This window comes from Ictalurus furcatus, chromosome 5 (assembly GCF_023375685.1).
Source record: "Ictalurus furcatus strain D&B chromosome 5, Billie_1.0, whole genome shotgun sequence".
NCBI classification, from domain to species: domain Eukaryota; kingdom Metazoa; phylum Chordata; class Actinopteri; order Siluriformes; family Ictaluridae; genus Ictalurus; species Ictalurus furcatus.
The window spans coordinates 2,437,880-2,461,159 of NC_071259.1; the positions used below are offsets into that span (position 1 = coordinate 2,437,880).

Sequence of the window (23,280 nt, forward strand, 5' to 3'; positions counted from 1 at the left end):
AAATTCTATGAGGGTTTCTAGTGGTTTTTCCCCCATCAGGGACAACATTAACATAACTATAAACACATAAATAGTACAGTGTGTTGTTCTTAAAAGAATAAAACATTGTAATATTCGGCAAATTGTTGTGTAAGAGAAATAAATCCTCTTCAGGATGTGCTGTTATTGGAAAACAAACGACTGTATTTGATTGTTTTCCTATAACAGCACATATGCAAGTGTTTATTCCTTATATAAGCTAACAAACCACAAAAGGACGTGTAATATTTCCCAGGGAAAAAACAACAAAAATAATAACAACAACAACAACAACAACAACAACAACAACACAATTCTCTCCTTTTTCATCATCTGTGCCATTTGATACTTTTAAAACAAATGTCTAGTGGAGTTTTGCTCCCTTTGGCTTTCCACAAATGAGGCTCTCGACTGAATGTCAGGTGCTGGACGACTTTATTCCCCACTTTTAGCCGAGTCGGAATAAGAGATAACCTCCACACTGCTGAGGTAAGGTATATAAACTTTTCTCGAATGATTTTAGAACTTAAATTGGTAAAATATCAAAGTTTTGCTAGATAATTCTTGTACTATATTATAACCAAACAGTTAGCTAACGTGTCTGCTATAACACCTGCTTGGCTAGGTTGCTAGATTAGCCAAGAAGGTTGAGCACTTTTGTTTTATGGCTGACTTTTGAAATAAAAATAACATTAGTCGCTATTTATCCACTCACTAGAAATAATGTTATTGATTTTTTTTTTTTTTTATGTTAACATTTCCCGCCTAGCTCTTTCAGGTAACGGTCTCTATTAGCACCTAGCTAACTTTACAAACTTTTCCAGACAGCTTTTGTTCACTCAAATGACACTTTTCGGCGTTTTAAAAGCCGTTGCATTCGTTCCGTTATAGTGTTAAGGTCTTTATAATGTGAAAATATTAATATTTTACTATTTGTAGAAGCAATAAAGGAATGTTCAAAGAGAATCTGGTTAAGTATAAAGCAGTATTATTGGGTGATGACGTGAGCGCCGCCATTTTGTAGCGCCGCCATTTTGTGGATTAAATTAGTATGCGCTATTAGTGCTAGTGTTTATCATGCGCTCATGCTAATAAATGATCTTTTTTTTATATAGTAACATCTAATACACATAATCTAAGCCTAATAATACACAGACTACAAAGCGTGTTGTTATTGAACAAAGAAATGTGTATTATTAATTGTCGATTTAACACTTATGGAAGGAGTCTCCAGTGTCAGCGGTTTATAACCGACGGCGTTCCGACATCGGAAAGTCTTCAGGACAGTGCAGTTTGTGCTTTCCTGTAATTCTCTGTGCGTATTTTTACGTATTCATTTTAAGAAAGAAGGGGGGAAAAAAGAGAGGATGGTGAGGGAATGTCTGTTTATAATATTGTAAGTTTTATAACAGGTATTGTAAGTTTTATAACTAACCGGTCCCTCCAGGATTTTGCAGTCGCATAAAATCATGCAAAATCGAGCAAACTTGGTTTTTTAGGCGCTTGCAGTTTTTCAAAACGACCGCATTTGGTCCGAGACGCGTCATGTGACGTCATCACAATGCGCGTTCGGCCAAGGATTCACGTACGTCGAACATGAGTACAGCTAAAAGGTCTCGTTTACCAACAAACCTCACAAAAACCCCCACAAACTCCGCAAGTTGCAAAATCGAGAAAATTTAGACGGATTAAAAAGTACTGCTGGAAATTTGCTGTGGTTATAAAAGGAATAACATACTCGAGGGCGTGTTGTTATTAAAAAAAAATAATAAAAAAAAGCGATGTGATTACGCAGAATTACTGTTATCACTCTGAAGTTTATTTTCTTGTAGCGGCTTGCCCTGAAGTGTTTCATTCCTTTTATACTACAGCATGTATGCGCTTATTAAATTGTCTATTAATCATCGAATTGATACTTTTATATAGTTACGTTTAATGTTGTGAAACGTCCACGAAACAAGCGAGTTAGTTCCAGGTGTGACTCGGATCCTTCACGTGGACCGAGAACACAAACGGTCCTGACAGGCGTTTTTGCAGGACGTGTCAAACAGGAGCTCGCACTGGTACGAACTCGATTATCCATGTATTGAAAACTCCGTTTACGTTTCCGTAATGTATTGATGCATTTCTACGATGTCTGTGTTGTAGGTTTATCACTCTATGGAGCAGTAGCGAGGAAGAAGCACAGTGTATGTAGAGATTTTTCTCTTCACATAACGCTCAGTTGCGCTTTTCTTCTTAACGTTAAAATCATGTTACTGATTAAACCCCCGTCTGCTTCTTGTTTAACGCAAATCAGATTACCCGAAGCACTTACAGGTTTTAGCGGAAATGCTCCGCTGTTTCCGAGCTGCATTCGATTAGCAATACACCGTAACATGTGGTCCATTAACCCCCCCCAGCTGTGTGTGTGTGTTTTTTTTAATTTTTATTTAATTTTTAATTAATTTTTTTATGTGGCAAATCTGAGGAGCTGATTTGCATTTTTGGTGTAATACAGCAATCAGATTTCAATCTGGCTAACCATCACTTTCCGAGCTTTATTTAACTCGAAATGTTAATTAGGAAATCCAAATTCTCAGCAGTATTTGCGATTGCATTTCCGCTATGACGGCGCATAATCAGAGACCTCATTTCAATCCCGTAGCGAAACACGTATTTGCATTTGTATTTGTTGTTTGTATGAAGTCTTGTTTAATTTCATTTTCAGCATCTTAATTGGTAAGATTTGGCCATGTGGGGGAAAAAAAAAAAAAAAAAAAAAAGAATAATAGCCGGAGCATTTCCATCTCCATTACCATTTCCTGTTGAGCTTTCTCCACAAGCTCCACAAACAAAATGTCTGTGCAATCCTGTCAGAATTGTTGGGATGTTTGAGAGCTCGTTAATGAGGACGCGCCACTCGAAACTCGTACGGCCCAGCACAGCGCGGAGCTGATTATTTCATCCAAATGTTTTTATTCCTGTTATACCACAGCAGTTTGCCTACAATTGTTGCGGAACTTCTGCGAAACATGTTCGCTCCAAGGTCTGACACTGGAGACTCTTTCTTCCTATGAATGCTAAATAAACATCTTACAGAAAACGTCAGTCAGTACGTTTACATGGACAACGATAATCCCATATGAACCCGATTAAGAAACTAGCATGTAAACAGCGATTATTGAGGACCTTAATCCGATTAAAGTCGTACTCGAAGTAAACACAAATGGAATCAAGACGTGTGGAGTATTCCTGTTTTAGTCGCATTATCGACGTGTATTACAGACGTGTACACACCTGTGTTTCTTCGCGAAGCGCCTGCCGTACAAGTTAACGTGAACGAGCTGTTACTATACAGTCCTTGCAGGATTTCGCGGTCGCAGAGATGAACTCAAAATCCAGCAAACTCGCCGATATTCGGAGGAGCTTTCAGCTTTTTAAAATTACCGCGAAGATTGCGGAGTGGGCCATGTGACGTCACGACACGCGTTCCGCTAAAGCCCTCGTCGACTCGCGCGCGTCGAACACGTGTACAGCTAGAAGGTTTCCCGATCAGTCTGATTCGAGAGTTCAGCGGCGCTGTAGGATAAACGAGTATATAAGAAAGTACCGTATGTGTTCTCGGGGCGGGATGTTCGACAGTGACACCCGGTTTGTGATTATTAATTGGGATTAAAGAAGATGCACCGTGAATGTGTGTGTGTGTGTGCGAGAGAGAGCGCGCGCGACAGACCGTGAGCCTGCTGGGTCTCGTTATGATATCAGTTTGACATTGGTGTGTTCACGCTGCTGTTGAACTTAATCCTTCCGTCGGTCATTAGAGCTCATTTACACAGCGACGTCGTTAACTACTCGGCGCTGATTGATTCCGATGCAGCGGCCATATGACTAAATTAAATCTATTAATTGCTGACTGTTGTGAACAGCTTATTGCAGAGGTCAGATGTTAATTAACTTATGATAAATTGAGTGAAGCCGTTGATGGGAGGCATCTGGATACAGCAGTGTTCTGTGTGCGTGTTAGATTTATGTACTTGGAAGTGGTGTGTGAAATTAATTGAAATGTCTCTTCATGCATATATATATGTGTGTGTGTGTGAGAGAGAGAGCGAGTGTACACTCTGTCAGTATGTGTAAGTATTTGTGATTATGCTGCGGTTTGTGAACTTAATTGAAATGTCTATTAAGCCACATGAGCGAAAGAGTGGAAGTGTGTGTGTGTGTGTGTGTATACACATGTACATATGGGCATGCATTTACCTCTCTGTAGACACCATGATGATATGAACACACACCATTTTTGACCACACGGAGCGTTGTTTTAAAACTGAAAGATAAAATGTTTTTGTCTGAGCGCTGAGGTTAGGTTTGTGTCGAAACGTCCAAACTCAAAGAGAAACGTTTCTTAAACAAATTGTCTTGGTATTCCCGTGAATACGTTTGATAAATTCCAGTCACTCGTAAACGACCAAGTACGGTCATGGCACCGGTGAGTCACTTTTAGCTCCACCCACAAATCTCCATAAAAGGTAAAGCGCATAGAAAGGCCGACGAGGACAAAACGACAACTAAACGGTGAAAGAGCGCCACCCGAACACAGTGTTTGACGAATGTTCCAGTGATACAGCTCACACACACACACACACACACGCACACACTTCCTCATATTAAAAGCCGCTATTACTTTTGTCCTAATGCAGTGGCTCGGCTTATCCGTCTTAATTTATGGATTTGCTTCGGATCTTTTTGTATTTATTAATATGACATGATTGAATTCGACGTGTAAATTTGTGCGCGGAGTTTACAGTAAGTGATTTACAGCATCGTCTTTATTTAAATGTGTATTGTTTAACAGGTTGCCATCATAATTCTCCAATACCGTCTTTAAAAAAAAAAAAAAAAAAAGCCCGACCGCGTTTATCTCAGGCCCTGCGATAATGTTTATTTACAAGCAAGCCTGAACGAACGGGCTAAAACCATGATGTATTATTCCTCATAAACTCTGCTGCAAAACAAGGCCAGAAATCTTAAGTAAGTACACTGAAATACTAAAATAACGCGTAATCGGAGTAATTAGCCGTCAGCGGTGCCGTGCGCGTCTGCGTTTTCTCAGATAACGTGACCGTTTAGTGACACGTCCGGGGCTGTAAACTTTAACGATAACAGCAGTACATGCGTATCAGATTACATCGTTTCATTACAACGTTGTATTCGGAGGCAAGTTTCCCCTGCTGTGTGCATGGTGTGTGTGGGAATGGGTTTTACTCTTGTATATGGGTTTTACACGGTGGAGATATGATTATACAGTGATGAGGAACGCTAAAATTAACATTATACCGTAGCGGTGCAGGATGATGATGATGATGATGATTCCAAACCAGGAAATTTTCATGACAAATAAAATCTTCAGAATATGTCTACTTCCTTTCTTCAGTGTGAGGAAGGCCTGTCGCCATAACTACTACTTTTGTTGGACGATATATCGTCCCCAGAAATAATTGCGATAAACGATATTATTGTCATTTTAAGACCATATTATGCCACTGATATTATGATCGCATAATAATGCAAGTACACGCTTTCAAAGAGCGTGTTTTAGTGCGTTATGGAAAGAGCGTATACGCAGCGTGACTTACCGTCGTTCTACCTAGCGCCTTGCTTAAGTTCAAGTTGTGCATTCGTGTCGTTTCGTGCAGAAAGATTTGTACGTCTGTTCTTCTGTAAAAAAAACAACAAAAAAAAAACACTCGTGAACACAATGGGCGATATCGAGGTCGGCAGAAATGATCAAGGTCATGTGCACATCGTACGATTAGTCATAACATAATTATCGTGACAGGAGTTGGTTCTTAACCGAGTCAGGAGAAAACCTAGGCACGTTCCTTCTGAAGTTCAGTGACGAGTACGCACGAAGATGCAGAGATAACGTGCTGACGAATGTCCATACGACACGCCGCGTTATTCACTCACGACGTCAACATGGACTTGGACTGAAGGTTGGAAAAGTGAGCCGTATGTAACCTCAGATCCCCGTTCTTCTGCTGTTGTAGCCCCGCCCCCTCAAGGTCGTGCGTTCTGAGACGCTTTTCTGTTCAGCACGATTGTAAAGCGTGGCCATTCAAGTAAAGTTACCCCATGAAATCATTCTCCTCTGAACTTTCTCATCAGCGAGGTGTTTTTGCATCCTGATAACTGGCAGCTCCAAGCGACTTGGGAACGTTGCATATAATCGTGTGAAATAATTCTCACACCTCTCTCTCTCGCTCACACACACATACACATAAATATTAGATACCACGTGTGTGTTGGGTGTAAATGTGACAATTCCAAACAGATTGAGTCTCAGTGTGTAGGATATTGAGTCATGGCTATCGTGTCTGTCAGTTCCATTGAAGGAGGCGTGGCTACGGTTTCTGCTGATTCAGAGCAACGTTTAAACCAAGAGCAACACTTAAAGATTGTCTTAATCGCTATTCAGATGGGATTCGGTTCACAGGCTGACACGGAGCAAGCAGCTCTGCCGTTTCCAGGTGCAGGCAGGGCTTTACACGACTGCGTAGTGAATTTATTAATAACAGCTTCTTTTAGTTAAACAGCACCATTTTCAAAGATGCTTCCTAAAAATACAGGCCACCCGGGACATGTGTAAAACAGGGCTAAGAAGGATTAGATGTGCAAAAGCCGTTTGTGTCTGCTGGGTAATGTCATCTTTGGGTTAAGTAAGTGTGTGTGTGTGGGAAATGAGAAGAAGGAAATGAGTTTGTGTGTTGAGGCATTAATGTCACTTACATGAAAAGCATTGGAAAGATCATTATACAAACATCATTTGCTACAGAAGGAGGAAGGATGGAGTGGGGGGTCATTGCGGTTATGATTGAGTTAGGTGGGGACAGGTGGGTCGGGGGTTCGCTTCCTGCCTTCACGCTGCGTATATGGAGTTTGCATGTTCTCCCCGCCCCGTGCTTCAGCGGTTTCCTCCCAGTACTTCGGTTTCTTACCCCAGTCCAAAGATCCCAGTTCCCTGGGATAGGCTCCAGGATTCCCGTGACTCTGTGCAGGGTAAGCAGTACAGAAAACGGATGGACGGATTATGAGTTTGTGTGCATTTCATTTCAAGCCGTTATTTTCCTTTCTTGTGAGTTTATGTTAATGAGTATGTCTCAGCCTGTGATTAAATCAGATTCCTTCAATCAGCATTCTCAAATAAATAAGCATTCCCTCTGATTGTCTTTATGTGAACATACAGGTCTGAAAATATACCCATGATATACAGCGTGAAATCGTTGCAAGGGTCAAAACCGCCGATATGAGCGAGACTACTCCTTAATCAGTATCTTTTTTTAGAGCAGTGTGTTTAGCTCCCGATGAAACCGAGAGCGAGTTACAACTCTGACCTTCTCCTCACTAGCCATTCCATGGAAGATCTGCGTTCAAATAAAATCCTTCTAGTAAAGTCTGTACGCTCCGTAGCCGCACTTGGCAACGCTACCAGGCAGTTATTTTCAGACATACAACACCAGGCTCGTATCCGCTTAAACGGGAAGAGACCCGTATACCAAAAGACGGATCAAGAGGATGACCTTTCACACAGCGGCGCAACAGAAAAGCGCTCGTCCTGTCGTCGAGAGCAGAACTGGCTGTGCTGTCTGGGTGGGAGGGGCTTACTCATTTTCTTCTGTCAATCACAGTGACACTAGCCAATCTGTGAGCTTATGTATGAGGAAGAGGGCGGATAGCGAGTTCCACCGAATGTGTTACACTGCCCTGTGAGGCAGCATGAGTTTTTTATGATCATTGCGGCCCAAAATGCTTGATTTTGCTGCAGCTTTTTTTTCAAAATTTGCGATGCAGCTTGCTGATTTTTTTTTTTTTTTTTTTTTTCCCGGAAAGCTACTTGAATTGGTGAAACTTTCGCAGTGATGTTTGTTGATAAATGAGATCTTTTAGATGTACTCGTATTTGACGCACCTGAATCGAAGAGGGCTTTGGCTGAATGGCGTTCTGATAACGTCACATGACGTGTCTTGACCCAAATCTGCGGAAAGTCTGTGGTGGATTTTTAAAAATTGCGAGCTCCTCCGAATATTGCAGAGTCTGCTTGATTTTGCTTTAATTTCCGCATTCGCAAAATCCTGGAGGGACCGAATGAATGAACATTTCAGCGAACGCACTCTTACAAAATGCTGATAGCCATTTCTAGTTACTCTAGTTACACTCTAGGACTCGCTGATGGAGGCTACATCCGAATATCCCCACTACCCTACGATACAGTAGGTGAAATGTGGTACGCATGTCCGAATTCACGGTATTCATAAGACAGTAGTCGAGAAATTCCCGGATGACCTACTGACTCCTCCGAGATTCTGCAGTATGGAAGCAACAGACACTGCGCTATACCATAAGGCTACGGGACTGGCGCGGAAGAGCTGTCAGAATCCAAAATGGCGGAAGGGAGCGTGTCGGCTCTGTTTAAGTTGTAGGTCACGTGACCGTGCCAACATGGCGAATGTAGCATGTCCGGATTGTATTCATGCTACACACTCGTACTGAATCAACGGCCGAGCAGTGGGTACTGAATCGAATGCGGTAGGTACTGTCACAGTACCTGATTTCGAATGCTATCGTGATGTCTATCAAGAACAATACAAGAATCCAATAAGTATCTCTGCACACGTGTAGTTTATAATATCATTTAGCTAATAAATTGTTATGGTTGTTTACAGTCCTGACTTCAGTTTTGCAGGAATTTTAAAAAAGCAACGCAGAACTAATGGAGTTCCTTTTGCTGCGTCTATTCACATTATCCTTGATTTGGAGATTTAATGATGGATGTAATGTAATCAGTAGCTGATTGTTAATTTTAAAAACACATTCATAATCATGCTATGCTGCGGGTCCCTTTGCTCTCAGCATATCAATCTGTCTTTGGTTTCATTGCATACTAAAATCCAAGACAACTCAAGACTCACCAGCCCTGTCGTTTACTGTTGTTGTTTTTTTCCTCTGTTTTCTCCCAAAATTAATATAACCTCTTGGAATTCATACTTATATTACTAGAAGTTATTGATCATTGGTATTTGATAGGGATGTTCACGTATGTATGTGTATATTCTGTATACATCACCATACTGGTCCATTTTTAATTTTATTTTGTGCAGCTTCTTTCAGTTGTTGTTTGTTTCGGAGGGGTTTCTTCATTCAGTCTCTTCTTCAGGAGGTGAAGTGCTGCTCAACTTGGTTAGGGTGTGGTGATTGACTTGGCCAGTCGAAGACCTTCCACTCCTCCTGTGTTGGCAGTGCTTTTTTTTGTGTGTCGTTGTCTTGCCACATGATGAAGTTCCTCCCAATTCGACTGGATGCATTTCTCTGTAAATTGTAAGACGGATTCAGTTTCTGTAGACTTCTGAATTCATTCTGCTGTTCCTATCGTGAGTTACATCAATCATGAATAAGGATTACTGAGCCTGTTCCAGAAGCAGCCATCCGAGCCCAGGCCATGACGCTACCTCCACCATGCTCGACTGATGAACTTGTATGCTTTGGATCATGAGCAAGCAGACCCTTTCTTTTGCCTTTTCTAACTTTGTTAGAGGTTAATCTTGGGTCCAGAGTTTTTGTGGCTCGTCTCTGTATTTCTTTGCAAATTCCAATCTGGCTTTCCGATTCTTACGGCTGACGAGTGGTTTGCATCTTGTGGTATGGCCTTTCTGAAATGCCTCCAGAAACATTTCCAAAAGTGGATTTAACAATTTGTTTTTATATACAGATCAGTTGGAAGACCATCTGGTCCTGGCCTTTTTCCTGACTTTGTGTTATCAGTGGCGTGCCCTTTCTCTTCTTTGTTCATTTCCATCCCCAGGTCTTCTTTATGTTCATCTGGGAAATGAGGTATAGGTAGTTCATCTACAAACCTATTTCAATTTTGCAAATTAATCTAAATTCTTGTATCATATAATTCTTTATAGTAGACTCTAAAGGCATCATTACTTCCTGTGGGATCCACGACAACCTTCCCATTGGTTATAACAGTTGTGATTGATGTTTTGACCTCCAATTGTTTAATCTGCCATGCTAATAATTTACCCGATTTATCTCCTTGTTCAAAGAATGATTGCGTTAGTCTCATAGGACTGGAAGCGGCTCTGAAAGCAAACAGCTTATCATATTCATCCCTCGAAATCAGTAACTCACTTTCCATTTGTGGGTCACTTTTCTCATTAACTTTTCCCTGAAGAGTCTTTCTTTCGAGTTCCAACTGTACTCTCTCCTCACGTGCCTTTTTTATTTATTTATTTTGAGCCTGCATAACTACGCCTATGTCTTCTGAGGAAAACTTTAAATGCTTCCCACTTTGTAGACGCAGAAGTTTGTGCAGTATTCATTTCAAAGAACTGCTCTCACAAGTTCTTCATCTCGTAACCATTTATGCTGAAAACGCCATCTAGCTGGGTCTTTCTGGCAGTTTTTTTTATCCAAATATTCTGTACAACATGGCGCGTGATCTGAGATCGCGATAATAGCGTAGAAACGGTTATGAATTTTGGACTGTAATTCTGGAATAATTAAAAAAAAAAATTAAAGTAGAGCTGCAGGAACTAATCTATAATAATCGATTATGAAAATCGTTGTCAACGAATCTCATTACGGATTAGTCTGTCTGCACGGCACGGGGTACGTTTACTCATTACGTTACTTGTCTTCCGAAAACGCGCTTCAGAGAGTAAATACTAAAGTTGTTACCCAAATGACGCCCTGTACACTTACACTATGCACTATGTACCCCACCGTCTAGTGTATGTATTTTAGAAAGGTAATATCATCTCAAAAGGAACACGAACAATTTTTTTTTTTTTACTACCCGAAAGCATAAGCTGCTTCCTAGTCGACGGCGCATGACGTCATACTCGCGTAACGTGACGCCGTTAGCGTTAGCAGATACCCAGAGTCACCGACAATAACTTTCTTCACTTTATTGTTTGTCAATGTTACCTTTTATAAAAAGTAATGCATAAATATTATTATATAATATAAATTTATATTGGCTTATATTATATATAAGTATTTATGCATTATTTTTAAGGATGCATAAAAAGCACTGAATTAAACTACAGTCATAAATGAATAATATATATTCTGGTGTGTGTGTGTTTGTGTGTATTGGGTTCTTTTCAGTCTTATATATTTGGACGAACAGTTGTGTAAAGTTTTAGTCTGAAGTTTATATTTGTAACACTCAGTTTGTGGATGTTATTTTAAATAAACGAAAAAGGGTACTGAAAATTTGCGGCCCCCGTCCGATTAATCGGGAAAAAATAATCGGCCGACTAATCGATTATGAAAATAATGGTTGGTTGCAGTCCTAAATTCGAGAATACGTCTTGAATATGTTTGTGTATTTGCCTCCAGGTACGGAGCTTCCAATCTAATCGGCCTAACTTTTTATTTTATTTATTTAAAAAAAGAAAGTACAGCGTGTTGCATTTCTGCTCATGAGAGCGAATACAGTCGCACAGTTTGGCCTAAACATCTGCTAGCTCAGGTGTGTAATAGATCACGGTGCAGCATTTCTCTTTAATTCATTCAGCTGCAGGGAAATGGCCTCCACCGCCGCAGGACGAGCGAGGACACAGGTTGTGGGCGAAAAGGATTTTCCACCGTTCGGATCTGCTGGGAATTCGGGGGAGTTTAATTAACAGTCGAAAGTTGTTCTAAGCCCTGCATTTGCATTGCGGTATAATAAACACAGCGGTAAGTGACAGTTTGAAGATGAGCTCAGATTAGTCGCTGAGCACACGAGATCACTGGGTCGCTTGCATAACAACAATGTACTGATCCACACGCAGATCAGAGTCTGCAGCGATGGAGAGTAATACCCAGAGAGCACTTAAAAATATCAACGCTAATGCTACGTCTAATCGGAGGGGGGGGTAACAGGCAGCACTTTTTAAACAGCGTTAACATTCCTAACATCGAGGATTAGTTTTTCTAATTTGATTAAGCTTGAAGGCCCAATGCGCGTGCCATTATTCGTTCATTTATCTTCAGTAAGCGCTTTGTCCTGGTCTCAGGGTCACGCCGGATCCGGCATCTGTCCCAGAAACCGTAGGAGGTAGAAAAGAGGAGCAGAGGTGTGATGAAAATGTTTTCACTCCACCCGGTGAGCCGAATCCCATGTATTGGACCTGAGGAAACGATATAATAACGATGATGTAATAATACAGAAGGGAAACTATAATACCGTGACACGGCTCTGGAACGTGATCGTCTGGGATCGTGTGTAAGGAACGAAGCACACGTGGAGCGTGCCGTTATCGGAAAATAATCAACGTGATACCGCGCCGAAGTTGATTATTTTCCAGTAGCGCGTTCTGAAACGTTTTATTCCACTCATACCACACCGATTTTACAATTTTTTTTTTTATTAATGAATGACACGTCATACTTTTTATCCGTTTACAGTTACGCTTACTGCTGTGGAACGTCCAGGTTCGTTCCTGTTATCACTTAGACGCCGTAAACACTCGTTTCCTTCACCAGTCTCTGTTTTTTTTTTTCCCTCTCTTGTAGGTAATAAGACCAAAAAAAAAAAAAAAAAACCACCCCACAGCACTCTACAGTACGTCGTCAAGAAACCTGGGAAGTGCCGAAGAAAAAGAAAAGAAGTGCACTAGCGACTCCTCCTTACAGAACGCTTCACCAGGTAATCAGCGAGCTCGCACGCTTTTTTTTTTTTTCTTACTTGACATTCTTTTAATCCGTTAATTATTAGTCTTAGACGCTCATGGAGAGTGTATAGAGTTATGAACGCTATACAAGTCCCTGAAACTGAGCTGTTGCTATTACAGCCAGCACGTTTGATATTAATCAGTGGTTTGAAATACTTGAAACCGTCACAGCTGCTGTTCTGGAACATCAGTCAACATCAATCTGATCTTACCCATCAGATTGGAGAATCGTAGTACAAGACGAGACTAACGAAGCGAATATATCCAGACCGTCCACCCGTCTTTGCTAATTTCTCAGTGAAATGTTTCCACCGTCGTTTTTTTTCCCTTCTCTTCTTTTATTGGTGCCATTTTTCAAACAGAGCTCATCACGTGGACGGTCGGAGACCATTAGCAGATCGACGAAGCCTCTGTGGAAGACGTTCGGAGATATTAAGAAGCGCGTTTGAACGACGAAGGCAGTGAACTAATGTGCGGAACGTTATTACAACCAATTAGGCTCGTAAGTGCATGGGGTTCACGAGGAACGCTCGTAAAAAGCCACGATTCTCGACACTCACTGACACCAGAGTAATAACCGCCACATTTTTATATGTTTCAGAATCACCACAGCGGTGCTGTTTGTCATGTATATGAATATCCGTCTTGCTGTTCCAGTTGAGACTACTGTGTTTGAGCGATGTTGCCGTTTTCTCACAGGGTTTCCTTCTGGAAGGGGAAAGAGGAGGATCATTGAGCAGCTAATGAGTGTATCCGTCAGGATATTAATTAAACTGGGATACCAGTTTAAATAAAAACGGCTCTGTCATTCTTTGTCCTGTTCACGTCTGACCTTTTAGAGCTTCTGTTTGTGCTTTTGTGTGCTGTAGGCTTTGGTTTGGTGACCACAAGTTGTTTAAAGGGTATGACTGATAACATTGATTTGAATCTCAGATCACGCTGGAAGATCGGAGAAGAGCGCACATGTTCTAAGCCTGACTGATCCTCACGAGTGCAGACGTGTAGATGAAACAAGGAAGACGAGGATATTTAATGTCTTAGGGTTCAAGGGTGGTGTCGCAATACACACACCATGTGACTATTTCTGTGAGACTTAAGATGATTATGGGGGGGGTGGAAAAACAAAACATAAACCTTTTCTGAACGTGCAGAGGTGGAGAACTCGCCAGCCCGTTGATGTAAACATGGTTTTCAGGTAACTTTGTGGAAAATAACAGCGGAAAACATGGTGGGGTTGACATCAAGATGAAGGCAAGATTAAAGTTTTTTGTTCTGAAAATGTGCATTTACAATTTAATTTGCTTTATCTATCTATCTATCTATCCATCCATCCATCCATCCATAACCACAAATTGTCATTACTGTTGCTCCTCGGTGGCGAAACAGAAAAGATGAATGATCGGACGAACGCGGTTAAACCACTGAGAATCAACCAAGATCCCTAGGGAAGGGAAATATGAACAAAAATATCATACCGTGATGCTTGAGGACGTTTCTGCGATACACTATTGCGCATCACGAAATATAATTTAGCTAACAAACTGTGTTTGATGATACTGTGACGATACTTTTCTTTAGTGCCTACGAAGATTACGTTTTGTTTTAACTGACGTCAAATCAACGGTACGTTCAGTACCGTTTCATTCGGAATGATTCAAAACGTTATATCGATATATATATATATATATATATATATATATATATATATATAATCACGCGTTATGACCGATTTAAGCTGCTTTCACACTTGCCTTCCAGAGCACACTTCTTGCTCACTCGAGGTGCACGCTGTAACCATGACAACGCACTTACAAGTCCTAGGTAGTATCTGGTAAGTCTTGCTTTCTTCTTGTTCGGATTAGGTTCATCGTCAGCAACGCAGATGAAGGTTGTTACTCTGGTGAGGTGGCTTCATTGACGCTTTGCGTACCGTTTTCGGAGATGTGGCACACCCAGAATCGGATCTTGACCCCGGACGGCGCACGTACACGCACTGCGTCCGTCAATCAAGGTGTTTTTAACCAGAAACAATGTGGTTATGGCTTCACATCTGGCGTATTCACATTCAGATCTCGCTGCTTGCTTCTCCTCCTCCTTCTTCTTCTTCATTCTTCAATCAAGGACTCGTTTTTGTTCCTGAAGGAGAAACGATTCGCCACCGTGGAAGAAAGCCAGAAAAAAATTCAGGAGGCTGTAGACATGATGACAAAAGATGAGTGCGGGAAATGTCCAGGAATGGAAGAAACGCCTGGGACAAAGCATATCGCTTCACAAGGAGAGTGCGGATTAAAGGAGGAGTGCTCTTTTATAACACTAGTTCTGGGATTCTTTGGGTCCCCCCTCGTAAATCTCCTCATATTACCTTGCTAAGATGTCCACCGTGCTTGTTTTTCTTGTTCAGCTGCCTAACTTGTAACCCGATTTGCTCAGGAGGTAAAACTTTCTCGACATCACCTGGAGCCTTTCTAAAAAAAAACGTTTTGTTTTTTTCCCCCCCTCCTCCAAATTCAGAAGTTGCACTGTGACCAGGAAAAAATTGCTGATGGCAAATTTTTATTTAAAAAGCACCTACAGTACAGTACATTCCTTCCACCTGACACTTCTTATAGGATTTCATGGGAACCCGAGCCGGTGTTTAAGTGTTAAAGCAGCCGTATAGCGTACGTACAGCAGTCCCAGTACGAGCAAGCTTCTGTGTGTTACAGCACACGAACACTAACTAGGCTCATATTCCTTGTTTTCTCACACGTGATGGACTCCGTAGAACACAGCAGCGTTTCCCTGCTGTTCGAGCTGAGAAAATGCTCAAATATGCAACACAGTGAGACTAAAGGGCTGCTTTTAAAGCAGAGCGTCTGTTGCATCACAATCAAAGCTTACTGCACAGGAAAAAAAACAACAAACATTTAAAACGGTCCCGCAGCCATCTGTTGTGTATGCTCTTCCCGATCGATACTCTTGAATAGACAACATTCCTACCATCTGGCAAAAGTACAAGCGTTTTATTATTTTTTTTCCTTCGTTTTTTTTTCTTCCAATCACGCAGCTTGATTTTAATCCGCGTCACATGGAAATGTGAAGTGTGCTCCGGCATATCTCGGTGTAATCACACCGTAACATTTTACCCACATCAGACAACACAAGTACAGAGAGAGAGAAGATGAAATGGAGAGAAAGAGACTGAAAAACGAACAAGAAGTGTCTCTACTTCAGTTACTGCTTACAAAATTGTATAAGGGATCTCGCAGTGTGGGGAGAAATGAAATGGATGTGCTTTTTCTCTCGCCAGAAATATTTGATCTGTGCTGAAGCTACGAGGGTAACGTGGCTAACAAATAAGGTAAAGCTTCTAGCCAGCAGTTTAAAATTTTGCAAGCTAAAAGGTGACGGAAATACGTTTTAGCGGGTGGTCTGGGGTTCTTTTCGGGTTACTTACTGTTTCAAGTCTGGTGATGTTAGGGAAAGGGTTGTGTTCGGCAGAGGAGAAGGAATGCCTTCGTGATCTATAAAACCAGATGTTCATAAGACTGGAGCACTGTAGTTAGCTCAGCTGCGAAAAACGTTCACTTCACTCTGACCACCTTATACAAGATTGGCTCCTTGTTTCCTTGCGCTGGGAGACCCCAAATAAATTTCTAGTCCATCGCCTTAACCATTCGGCCATCACTGCGATTGTTTTACTGTACAGTGACATGCCGTGCATCCAAAAACACTATTATTTCCCGAGTGGATCAAAGGAAAAAGCTAGCAGAAAAGTAAATAACAACTGTATGAGCCTAATCGTTTTGCGGACCTGCATGCACAGAAGTGACATATGGAATAGCACAAGGTTTGGAAGGAGTTCTTCCACGTGAAAGCAAATGAGTCCTCTCTCTAAAACGAGCCCAGAACCGGTCCCGGGTGAGGCTCCGAGTATTCAGGTCAAGCCTGAAAGCCAAGAACCTGAATCTGAGGCGAGAGTGGAGCATGGACTCTAGTCAGTTGAAGAAAAACATCACCTGGGCCACCCTTTTCCAATCTTTGGCCGTCCAGTTTGGGTGAGTCTGTGCCCTTGATAGCCTCCCGTCCTTGTCTGACGGGTGTGAAACAGGATGTGGTCTTGTGCTGCTGTAGCTCATCCGCGTCAGGGTTTGATGTGCATTCGGAGATGCTTTTCTGCTCACTACGGTTGTAAAGAGTGGCTATTTGAGTCACCGTAACTTTCCCGTGAGTGCAGAATAGTCTGGATGTTTTTTTTGTTTTACACACCATTCTGTGTAAACTCTACAGGGTGTCCCAAAAGTCTCCCTACGTTTTGGGGGACTGTTTGGCAGCACTACGTCGGTTGTGCCTTCATCAGCGGATGCTCGTGGACCAACTTCTTCTCGGTTGGTCTACAACACTTCTGCTCTTTTTGAATCCCTTAATAAGTTTGACAGCAGTGTCATGTGCGATGTGCTCGCCATGTTTCCTGTTGAAGTCCGTCCCAACCTTACGACAGCTTCCCGATCCAGCCATGAGAACGATTTCAGTACGTTCTTCTTTTGTCAGAAGTGTTCTTAAAGGCTATCTGGATATAAACTAAGTATAAAAGATCTTTGAAGACATATTGCTAAAAAGTGCTACATTTCCCCTATGTATGGAGACTTTTGGGACACCCTGTAGACCAGCAGTTTCTTAACGACTCAGTCCAGCCCTTCTGCCACCACCACAAAGTCACCAGCGTCAGTCTTTTTTGATGCAAACTTTAACCAATTAACTCTTGACCTCTTGACCTGTCTCTGCATGATGTTATTGGACAATTGCACGAATGAGCAGGTGTACCGCGGGTCCTAATAAAGTGATTGATTTGTGAGTGTATGTTCCACGGCCCGCGTTCCTTTACTCCGTTCATCATTCGTTACATGGCTCCGTTTTGAACCGACAGCTCGACACTGGCGTGCTCTAAACGCGAGACGGTGTGTTTCATACGGAATGAAAACGAGAGGAAAGGTAGACGCTTCGCTGCACCTGCGAGTGCAGTGTTCAATATTTGTACCTTAATGACAGTCGTGATATACCTGGGGAAACGTGGCGTGTCGAATATATGAAAGATGAGAGAAACGTTGCAGTTTTTATAATGAGCACTGGTGCATCCCAGTCCAACTTTTTATATCGTACAGATAGAGAGAGGAAAAGAGAAGTCGTGGGAGAGCAACGAGCTGGAAATTATAAATACATTTCGTGGGAGTGCGGCCCTGGCACGTCCAGTATAACACAATTACTGCAATAGGTAAACATTTAGAATGCTGCTCTATGGACATAGAGTGGACTGTCACGGTCTGGAGTGAACAGTAAGACTAGAAAATGACATTTTACCACTTCAAGCCTGCAGTTTGATGAGTAAAACAGTGCTCTTCTGTGTTTGTCTTGGAGGAAAAACTGTAACTTGAAGTACAAGTACCGAAGAATGTTGGCAGGTAGCACTTTTCCTTCTTTTCTTGCTAACCAAGAAGAGACAAAAATTACCCCATGTTCGTACTCGATAAGTCACTTGCAGTTTGTCTCTTGTGGACAGGTAGCCACAGTGTTGGTCAAACTTTGCAGGGGCTCGAGCCAGTTATCCCAGTTCTGCGCATCATCACGAATGAACTCATGCATCATGTTTTTAAGCGTTTGATTAAATCGTTCCACCAGCCCATCCGTTCGTGGAGGGTAAACGCTGGGATTTAATCCCCAGCAATTCGTAAGGCCTACGTAGTGTCCGTGACGTAAACAACGTGCCCTGATCCGTCAGGATCTTTTTCGGTGAACTCGACTCGGGAGTTATCACGGAAGAGGCACTGCTTCCGGGTATCACGTTGCGTAGTATACTTGCACTAACACGAAGCGATGCCCTCGTGCAGTCCGTCCTAATGGCCCGACGAGTTCCATACCTGTTCTTTCAAAGGGGACCTCGGTTAATGGTAAGGGGCGCAATGGTGCTTTTGGGCTGGCTGGCGGATTCACCAGCTGACATTCACGACATGCCCCACACCACCTGCGAACATCGCCGTGAATGCCCAGCCAATAAAAACGAGCCGTTGGACGGTTTAGTGTTTCATCCTGCCCTAAATGCCCAGACATGGGATTATAATGAGCCGCCTGGAGTAACATTTCCTAACGACTATTTGGGACCAACAATTGGGTCGTTTGAGTGTTCTGCATCACTCGATGCCTATCCTTAATAATCAAAAAATATGGGTGGGAAAGCGCAACATTAGGCTGAATTTGCTGACCAGTGCTGATTACTCTCACTTGGTCAAAGGTGTGCCTGAGGGTCTTGTTGTTGCGTGACTGCTCCAAGGGGAAATCCCAGAGGAAATCCCTGCCACAAAGGGAAGAGCGGGGCCCTCGGCACTCTCTGTACCCCCCTGACACGGAGCTGACATCAATGGGCTCGGCACTGCCTCCCCAGCCAATGCTGCACGCATTCCACTCCTTCTCTGCAGGACCCATCCACCAACATGTCTTTCTTCAGTAAGCGGGCGGCCCACTGGGACATGCTTCCGCCGCTCAAACAACTCCAGGAACACTTCCGGATCGGCTGTGGACGGTCCCATCTTCGCAACCGCGATGTACCCGCATGCCGGACCTGGCTCCGGAGCATCTGCCGGTCCTCCTCCTGGGCTTCCATAAGGGCCTGGATGCTCTGCTCCTGCTCTTTACATAGCTCGAGGAGGGCCTGACGTTGGGTCTAGGTGGAGGCTGGTGAGGGACCGGACGATCTGGGCCAGCGGTGAGGACTCCATGACGACACGCTTCCTCAATTCCCGGGTTTCGGCACCAGTGTAACACTTCACAAGTTCAGGGATAGAATGAGGAAGCTGGAGGCAGGCTTAGAACAATCCAAAAGGCTCTTTATTCTCCTACTTTCACTTTTCAGCACTTTTTATTTTGTACACATGCACACACACACACACACATTCGGTGCTGGTTGGCCTTCTCTCTCGCGCTCTCTCTCTCTCTCTCTCTCTCTCTCTCTCTCTCTCTCTCTCTCTCTCTCTCTGGCCTCTACAGGGGAGCCCTGAAAACCCAAAGAGGCACAAACAAATCAACTCTCACTAATTACACTCAGGTGAGAACCATTAAGCGCTACCTGCCGGTTTGACCTGCCGCCTCTTCGCTCCACAGACGCCGCCGCCACAATAATATTTAATAGTGTTTACATCTAGAAAATACCGCAAGCACGAATCGCTACAGCAGCACTGTTTCATCTGTACGGATGGCGTTGTTGAAAACCGATCCTCAACACAGACCCTGGCGATGTTTTCCATACCGGCTGCTTTACTATGGTCGGGTGTCCACATGTAGTGTACGACGATATGAAGGTTTAATATCAGCGTGCGCTTAATGTGTAAACACGCATACACACGCTTTAATTACAGAGCAGAAAGCGTCACTGTTTAAATAATTTCAGCACTCGCTGTTGTTTCCCTCCCGCTTTGTGTTCCACATGAAACAACCCGCCTCTCTCTTCACTCAGCAGCACGAGGGTGCCGCTTTTATCTCTGAGCGTTTTCATCTGCCAGCTCCGAGTCATATGGGCTTTTTGTAACCTAGTTATCTGAATTATCACTGGCGCGCGCGCACACACACTCGCACAATGTGACCTCGTACAACTCGAGTTCTAAGTCATACGGCGCTTCGCTCTTGCTGTAGGGTGTCAGGAGGGTTAGCCTTGTTTTCACAACGCACAAAATTCTAAAGGTTTTCAGATTTCCCTCCAAGGCTCAGAAGTGCAAAGAGCCGTTGTTGATCCGAATGAGTATAATCCTTTTTCTGTAATGTTAACCTTTACTGAGGCAATATCTGAGCTTTTTTTTTTTTATTATTTTTTAAAAAAAAAAACATGCCTTGTGTTCATATGTGTGAAGATTTTATGTTTTATGCAGCTGGTTTCCGCTGTGTGTGTGTGTGTGTGCGCTCAGCTCTCACCTTCATTTTCCTCAGTGCCCAGACCTCGACTTAAAATAAAACTGTGCGGAATTTATTATTAGCTAAAGCTCGGGAGCTCAAGGCCGGGCGTGTCCCAATTGCTTAAAAGAGCACTAGTTAAAGGAATCGTTTTGAAAAGGTGGTCAGAATTAAACAGCTCATCGAAGGTGATGTATTTAGCAAGATATCAGGTGTTCAGTCCTTTATCTCTGAGTCTTATACAGCTAGCAAGTAAGAAAGCAGGCCTGTGACTAGTGACGGTTAACTGAGTTACCATGGTAACGGCAATACCCAATCGAAAATAATTAAATCAAATAAAATTAAAAAAAGCATCACTACTGTTTCGCTCGCTGACGGTTACCACACTTACACGATACGCATCACAATATATATCATCAATATGATGACATGATTTTAGGTTTTTTTTTTGTCATCTCACCCACTTTCGGGTAAAAAATAAAAACAGCTGTGCACGTCTTTGGAGATTCTTCTGAGCTCAGGCTGTGTCGCTTGAACGATGTATTTAATAGAGAGAGTGAGCCAGCTGTCCCCCATCATACGACAGCTACTAACCAGGGAGGATGAAGGCTAACACCTGCTTTCTACAACACACCTCAGTGCCTCCAGGATTTTGCGATCTAGTAGCACAAACTCCAGCAAACTTTGCAGTATTCGGAGGAGCTTGCGATTTTTTTCATTTAATTTTATTTTTTTTTAAAAATTACAGCAGATTTTGCGGAGATTTGGGCCGAGACACGTCATGTGACCAAGCCCTCTTCGATTCACGCACGTCGAACATGAGCACAGCTGAAAGGTCTCATTTACCAACAAGCATCACTGCGAAAGAGCGCGCGGAACAATTCCGTGCAGTTGCGGTTTCGCCGATTCAAGTAGTTTTCGGCAAAAATAAAGCACAAAAAACTCGCAGATTTCGAACAAAGCCGCAACATTCGCAATCACACACTCAGAAAGCACTACGCATCGTCTTTCTCACGCGTGACCTCACGGAAGCCCATGATTGGCTGGTGTCACTGGGACCCCTCCCACCCAGAGACCATGGGCAGTTTTTTTTTTTCTTTCTTTCTTTTCCTTGGTTCCTGGGCACAGATGACCGTGTCATCATCGCGATTCAAACTCGCGGCCTCCGTAGGGCTCGTGAACCGTGTGCACACAGTGATAGTCGTGCGTGTGCAGAAACTGTCGCGTGAGAGCATTTCAGTTCAGCGAGGACGTAGACACGCGCACTTCCTTTCCTCTCGCTCACCACCATGGAGTCAGGTTTATCCAAATAAAAAGTAACAATTACACTGAAAGTCAGAGTTTCCGTGAGGGTTTCTCTGTTTCCTCTCCGCCGAACGTCCGTAAATGACGAACGCCTGTCTCGCCCGAAAACTTTCCCGTAAGTTTATACCCAGAATGTTATTACGCTTGCTTCAAACAACATTAAGATCTGTAATGTCATTTTTCAGACGAGTGTGTGCGCGGTAGACGAGAGTCCACATTTACATATTTACGAAATACAACTTCAAAGTCATCCATATAACTCGTGGCGTTCTGAGACAAATGGAAGGTGCGAGAGACTTCCATTACTACATTTAAGAAAAAAAAGAACGACGCCAAACCTGCTTCGGCTGATGAACTACATTTGAGATCAGAGGGAAAATGTATTAGTTTTTTTTTTCCACCGCTATTTTACTTTAAGGCAGGTGGCACAGTGGAGTAGCAGGTAGTATTATCGCTGCAGGGTCTACGGTTCAATCCTGAGCTCCGGTTTCTGTCTGCGGAGTTTCCAGGCGTCCTCACTGGGCCATCGATCGTTTGTTAGCAGCCTGCAGCAGTTTTTTGTTTTTTTTAGCGTTCTCCCCAGCCTTAGGCTGCACGGGGGAGAGCGAGAACGCGCTGCAGTTCAACACAAGATGGTAAAATAAAACAGTTTTGAGAAACAAATAATTTTTTTTGGACAACTCTCTTGCAGGTAGTGCAGTCTGTACATGTTTGAGCCAGGATGAAGATTTTGGAGCTCAGACACTTAAAGGGATTGGTTGGGAGGAGAATAACAACATGCAGGACGCCGGGTGACCCGTGTTTGACGCTAATCAGCTCGAGTTGGGTACGGGGGTGGGATTTGGGTGTTCTTGAGAGCATTTGATTGGACACAAATTGGACTAGTCACTTTTATTTATGTAGCACAAGAAAGAATTAAAAGCATAAAAGACAAAGAAAGGGGTGGGGGGGGGGTTTGGAAGAGCAGTCCCACTTTTTTTTTTTTTTTTTTTTTCCAATTTTGCGCCTCGCAGCTGTAATTAAAATTTAATCCAACGCAGATTTGACCCCGTGTGCCACTTACTTCTCCGAGCTCATCTGCTGGGACGATCCGAGAAGCGTCTCGGTTTGTTCAGGCATGGAAGAAAAACGATCTCGGTCTCGCAGTGCTGAACGTTTATGCGTCTGCCGTGCCACCGGGCGAAAATACCGTTCGCTGTGAAGTCATAGCACACCGCTTTCTTTCGTAAAAGGTCATCCGGAACAAACACAAACAAACAAACGCAACTGTTGATCAGCTTTCAGACGTGCAGCGAGTTCATGGTGAGTGAAGAGCAAACCGCTGTGCAGAGCTACT

At 43.0% G+C, this 23,280-nt stretch overlaps 1 protein-coding gene across 12 annotated transcripts in view; it reads left to right on the forward strand.

The window, feature by feature from the left end:
* The first annotated feature begins 230 nt into the window (after nt 1-230).
* Nucleotides 231-23,280, forward strand: part of gpat2 (glycerol-3-phosphate acyltransferase 2, mitochondrial) — a 146,223-nt gene continuing 123,173 nt past the window's right edge. For 7 of the 12 annotated variants that reach the window (XM_053624159.1, XM_053624155.1, XM_053624157.1 and 4 more), the window contains exons 1-2: nt 233-507; nt 12,568-12,700. The gene's annotated coding sequence lies outside the window, so the exon portion shown is untranslated. Of the gene's footprint in view, nt 508-2,166; nt 2,208-12,567; nt 12,701-13,087; nt 13,228-23,280 lie in introns of those variants that run through there. The other 5 variants (XM_053624154.1, XM_053624153.1, XM_053624165.1 and 2 more) reach the window with 5 other exon arrangements.